This window comes from Ovis aries, unplaced genomic scaffold (genome assembly GCF_016772045.2).
Source record: "Ovis aries strain OAR_USU_Benz2616 breed Rambouillet unplaced genomic scaffold, ARS-UI_Ramb_v3.0 scaffold_181, whole genome shotgun sequence".
NCBI lineage: Eukaryota > Metazoa > Chordata > Mammalia > Artiodactyla > Bovidae > Ovis > Ovis aries.
Window position 1 is genome coordinate 9,745 of NW_024599813.1, and position 6,662 is coordinate 16,406.

Below are 6,662 nucleotides of genomic sequence, written 5' to 3' on the forward strand. Positions count from 1 at the left end.
AGGAAATGGCAACCCCCTCCAGTATTCTTGCTTGGAGAATTCCATGGACAGAAGAGCCTGGTGGGCTATAATCCATGGGGTTGCAAAAAGTCAGACATGACTGAGTGACTAACACTTTCACTTACCAGAGCTGAAGTTATTGAATTGTAGTCTCTTTCTAATTATTTCTGATGAAACTCCATTCTGTTTTATATAATGGCCATTTCACAAATTACACAGATTTTGCAAATTGTATTAACACCAATAGTGCACAAAGTTCACTTTTCTCCACATTCTTATAATCACTTCTTAGCTCTAGTATTTTTGACAATCACCATTATAACAGGAATAGATAATATTTCATTCAGTTTTGACTTGAAGTTCCCTAATGAACAGCATTGTTGTGTGCCTTTTCACATACCTGTTGACCATTTGAGTATCTCTTTGGAAAACATCTACTCATATCCTTTCCCTATTTTTTATTTGAATTTTTTTTTTTGCTACTGGATTGCATGCTCAGTAGTCTGCATTGTGTTTGACTCTTTGCAACACCATGAACTCTAACTCTCCAGGTTCCTCTGTCCATGGAGTTTTCCAGGCAAGAATACTGGAGTGGGTTGTCATTTCCTCCTGCAGGAGATATTTCTGATCCAGGGATCAAACCCACGTCTCCTCTGACTCCTGCATTAGCAGGCAGCAGCATTAGCTTTATCACTAAGCTACCAGGGAAGCCCTGCTGGGTTGTATGAGTTCCTTTTATAGTTTGAATATTAACTCCCTTTCAGATATCTTGTTTGAAAATATTTTTTCCATTTCCATATCTTTTTTTTGGTCATGCTGTTAGGTTTTGTTTTTTTTTTTTTCCCCCTGTAGATGCTGTCTAGTTTGATGTAGTGCCACTTGGTTATTTCTTATTTTGAAACTTTGTTGACATGTCAAATCCAAAATAAATATTTCCAAGAACTATGCTAAGAAATCACTTCCATATGTTTTCCTCTAGGATTTTAATGGTTTTAGGTCTACTTATGTCTTTAATTCATTTAGGAGGAATTTCTTTGACTACCATAAAGTAGTGGTCCAATATCATTCTTCTTTACGTAGCTGGACAATTTTCCCAGTATTACTTATAGAAGAGGCCATATTTTCCCTATTTTATATTAATGTGTTCTTTGTCATAGATTAATTAACCATCTAAGTGTCATTTTATTAATGGGATGGATCCCAATTTTGTTACATAGTTATACATGTCTGTTTTTTTGCTAGTACCCTGCTGTTTTGATGACTGGAGCTTTGTAGTATATTTTTGAAAGCAGAAAGTGTGATGACTCTAGCTCTGTCCTTCTTTCTCAAGATTACTTTGGATATTTATGGTATTGTGATTTCTTATGAATTTTAGGATTGTTTATCTGTTTCTGTGAGAAATGCCATTGAAATATTGACAGGGATTGCATTGAATCTGTAGATTTGCTTTGACTAATATAAACATTATAAGAATAATATTTTTTTGAATCTAAAAACATGGGATATTTTCCATTTATTTGTATCTTCTTCGATTCCTATCAACAATGTCTTGTAATTTTCAGCATAGAGATACTTTACCTCATTGGTTGAACTTATTCCTAAGCATTTGGTTGTTTTTAATGTTATTGTAAATACTACTGCTTTCTTTATTTCCTTTTTTGATAATTTGTGGTTAGTATATACAATTGCTACTTATTTGTATATGTTAATTTTATATCCTGCATTTTAGTGACTTTTTAAATTAGCTGTAACATTTTTCCACAGATTTTTTTTAGGGTTGTATTATATGTATGTCATCTGCAAAAAAAAAAAAAAAAAGACAATTTTACTTATTTTCCAAATCTTTTGTGTTTTATTTCTTTTTTGTGCTTTAATGCTCTGACTAGGGACTTCTAGTACCATGTGGAATAGGAGTGGTGAGAGAGAGTACCCTTGTCTCGCTCCTGATCATACAGGTAAAACTTTAATTTTTTTCACCATTTAGTATGAAGTTAGCTGTGGGTACATCATATGTGATGCTTTTATGCATGTTAGGGCATTTTTGCTTTTTATCTTCTTCCACTCAAAGGCCAGACAAGAATGGGAAAATTGTCAGCAAACAATATGAATTCCAGAAATAAATGATAGAATTTCTCATTAAGGGTGGAACATAACATGGTGACAAAAAAGCTTAAAAAAATGGGAAAAAAAGAAATAAAGACAAAAAATAAAAAAGAAATAAAACACATAAGATTTGGAAAATAAGTAAAATTGTCTTTTTTTTTTTTTTTTGTCAGATGACATACATATAATACAATTTCCTAATCAGGGATAGCAAGAGGGAATCCCACAGGGGATTAGGTCCATACACAAAGCTATTGATATTAATTTTGTTACTACAAAGTATAAACTAACTATTTTAATTTTGTGGGTGAAAGCCATTTGTATAAAGATAACTAATGATATTTTTCTCCTTTCTTATACTCAACTTCAACAAATGGAAAAAGAAAATCTTACAGTAGTTTCAGGATTTCTTCTTCTGGGATTTTCAAATGAACAAGAATTGCAGCCCATCACATTCATGATTTTCTTCTTCCTGTATCTGATCAGTGTTTGGAAATTTGGCTATCATCCTAGCCACCATTTCTGACTCCCACCTCCACACACCTATGTACTTCTTCCTCTCCAATTTGTCCTTTGTAGACATCTGTGTTACCTCTACCACCATCCCAAAGATGCTGTGGAACATCCAGAACCAGGGCAAGCTGATAAGCTGTGAAAGCTGCATTACTCAGATGTACTTTGTCATACTCTTTGTAGGGTTGGATGACTTTTTGCTAACAGTGATGGCCTATGACCGCTTTGTGGCCATCTGTCACCCCCTGCACTACACAGTCATTATGAATCCATGGCTTTGTGGCATTATGCTCCTGGTCTCCTGGATCATCAGTGTCTTGCATTCCTTCTTACAAACCTTAATGGTTTTGCAGCTTGCCTTCTATACACATTTAGAAATTCCTCATTATTTTTGTGAACTTAATCAGTTAATTCAACTAGCCTGCTCTGATACCTTTCTTAATGACATAGTGATGTATTTTGCAGCCCCACTTCTGGGTGGTGGTCCCCTGGTTGGTATCATTTACTCATACTCTAAGATAGTGTCTTCCATTTGCAGAATCTCATCATCTCAAGGGAAGTATAAAGCATTTTCCACTTGTGCATCTCACCTTTCAATAGTCTCCTTATTCTATTGTACATGCTTAGGAGTGTACCTAAGCTCTGCTGTTACCCACAGCTCACACTCAAGTGCAACAGCCTCGTTGATGTACACAGTGTTCACACCCATGCTGAACCCCTTCATCTACAGTCTGAGAAATAAAGACATAAAGAAGGCTATGAAAAGATATGTGGGGATGGCAGCTACACAGGGTGCAAGTGTCCTGGAGTTGAACAAGGCCATATGAGTACAGGGTTCATAATCTTGGAGCCAGAATGTATGATTTCAGCAGTTTTGCCTCTTATCATTTTCCTGCTCTCCCAAATTATTTTCTATTTCAAATCATATGACTTTGGATTTCTTTAAAAAGTATTTTTCTCAAATAAAAAATATAATATCAAGCCTTATAGCAGAAAATGAAGACGCACTAAAGAGCCTCTTGATGAAAGTGAAAGAGGAAAATAAAAAGTTGGCTTAAAACTCATCATTCAGAAAACCAAGGTCATGGTATCCAGTCCCATCACTTCATGACAAATAAATGGGGAAACAATGGAAACAGTGACAGACTTTTACTTTCTTGGGCTCCAAAATCACTGCAGATGGTGATTGCAGCCATGAAATCAAAAGACACTTGCTCCTTGGAAGAATAGCTATGACCAACCTAGACAGCATATTGAAAAGCAGAGACATTACTTTGCCAACAAAGTGAGAGGGTAACAGGCAGGAAGACCAGGGGTCTTAAAATGGAGGAAATAGGTTGCAAGTGTCAGACATTTTTTTATTTCTCTCTTCAGTGTCAGAAAACAAACTAGTGATATATATATTTCCCCTTCTGTATACAAATTAAAAAGAGGTTTCTCTTAAAATACTATGTTGCCATAATGACACCTGGTTCCACGTAAACTTAACTTTTCTCAGATCTTGAGCTAACCAATGCATTTTTCTTATGGAAATGTTTGTCTTAAGCTATGTTATTGTACTATATATTTACCCCAAACTCTGATGTCAAGTAGGTTTCTCCTAAAGGCTCAGAACTGACTTGACAAACCAGTATGTTATCCTCATATATTGTTCTCCTTATCCATGTAAATGGAACTATTTGTATGGTAATCTGCCTTTCTACAAGATTCAAGTCAATCAGTTTATGGCCCAAGATGACCAGCCTGGTGCCAAGATTATCTCAAAATGCATCTTGTGGGTGAGGGGCCTGGTGCCTTCTCTGAGTTTTTAGGCATTCCTCTTTCATGAACAGACTGCTAGTAACTATATAACATCCAGCATATAAAAACTAGCTATCTGGCATTGAAACATGTATAATATCATATATGAAATGAATCACCAGTCCAGGTTTGATGCATGATACAGGATGCTTGGGGCTGGTGCACTGGGATGACCCAGAGGGATGGTACAGGGAAGGAGGTAGGAGGAGGGTTCAGGATGGGGAATACATGTACACCCGTGGTGGATTCCTGTTGATGTATGGCAAAACCAATACAATATTGTAAAGTAATTATCCTCCAATTAAAAAAATAAATTTATATTTTTAAAAAACTAGCTATAAAAAAACTAGTGGGTATTCTTTCTGTCCCCTTCTGATGTCTATGTCAGAAGCTTTCTCTATCTCTTTTATACTTTAATAAAACTTTATTATACAAAAGCTCTTAGCAATCAAGCCTCATCTCTAGCCCCAGATTGAATTCTTCTACTCCAGAGGCCAAGAATCCTGGCATCTTTTGTGGTTCAGCAACAACCTTTCAAAAAGTATATCTAGTCAGAGCTATAGTTTTTCCAGTAGTCATATATGGATGTGAGAGTTGGACTATAAAGAAAGCTGAGCACTGAAGAATTGATGCTTTTGAACTGTGGTGTTGGAGAAGACTCTTGAGAGTCCCTTGAACTGCAAGGAGATCCAACAAGTCCATCCTAAAGGAAATCAGTCCTGAATATTCACTGGAAGGACTGATGCTGAAACTGAAACTCCAATACTTTGGCCACCTGATGTGAAGAACTGACTCATTTGAAAAGACCCTGATGCTGGGAAATATTTAAGGCAGGAGGAGAAGGGAACGATAGAGGATGAGATGGTTGGATGGCATCACTGGCTCAATGGGCATGAGTTTGTGTTGGCCCTGGGAGTTGGTGATGGACAGAGAGGCCTGGCATGCTGAAGTCCATGGGGTCGCAAAGAGTCAGACACAATTGAGTGACTGAAATGCCTGAAGCCGTGTTTTGTTTTGTTTTTTAAGTAAAAGATTAGTTATGAGTTGTATGCTCCCTTGGAAAGAAATACACTCAGAAACAATCATATTTATATGTTTCTATAAGATTTAAAGCAAAGTCTCAGAGAATTTGCTGCCTACATATATAAATCCTTCCATTTCTCTAGATGATATGCCTCAATCTTTTCTAAATTGCAACATCATTTCTAAAGGAGTAGTGGACTAACCTATTATTCATTCCATGTCTACTTGTAGAATGAACAAGATGTTAATCTTCATGAGAAGTTACGATTCACAGGAGAGTTTGAATTCCTTTCCAATCATGTGATTCAGGGACAGCAGATTTTCTGCATGAAAATGCAACTCCTTCTCACCTGTCCAAGTTCCCTGGAACAGAACTTCACTTTTTAGTAGAGTTGTCTGAAATAAACTATATCAGAGTTATCATGAATAGTGTCCTCAAATATCAGAAAAGGGATCGCTGACATAAGAAGTAGTGAACTCTTAGAACTGTCCTCAGTTCAGATGACTTTGTTATATCAGTTAACTATTGTTGTATAATAGGTCTTCATAAAATCAAGTGGTTTAATTGAATGCCTGTATTATTAAAAGGGGCTACATGATGTGAAGTTGTTCTGAACTCTACTGGGTTCTTTATGAGTGTGGAGTCAGTTGTCAGGCTCTGCAGTGGGTTTTAAGGTTCGTCCCTGTCCCGTGTGTCTATAGTGCCTTTTGGTCTCGAACCAATTTATGGTCAGTTGACTTCATTTCTATTTTTAAAGTTCTATTTACAGGGAAAAAAAACATTTAGCATATAAATTACTTTGACTTCAATGCACTGATCCTATATGTTTGTGACATTTTGCTTTTGCATAGTTAGAAAACATACCTTCCACTCATTTTAAGGGCGAATCAGCTACCTTTGTGCTTTCTGGTGCTTTCCCACTTCAACCATGAGATTTTTTTTTTTCATTTAAAGAATTCCAATTAAATAAATAAATTAATTTACAAAAAATAAAGAATTCATTGGCATATAATGAACATAATAAACTGCACCCGTTAAGTGTAAATTTTGATGAATTAAAGAAACTTTACAGAATCAAGAGGGCATACTGCAGTTTTGCATTTGTATATATTAATAATTCAAGAAAATACAAAATAAGCTTTAAGGGTTTTGTATGTAATTAGTAAAAATTTAGTTTCCATAAATCTCAATTTTCTTATTTCTGAAGGTGCAAGCATGCTAA

The 6,662-nt window shown here is 35.7% G+C and overlaps 1 pseudogene; it reads left to right on the forward strand.

Moving 5' to 3' along the window:
• The first annotated feature begins 2,476 nt into the window (after window positions 1–2,476).
• Window positions 2,477–3,443, forward strand: LOC101111963 (olfactory receptor 7A10-like; annotated as a pseudogene).
• Window positions 3,444–6,662: the final 3,219 nt, after the last annotated feature.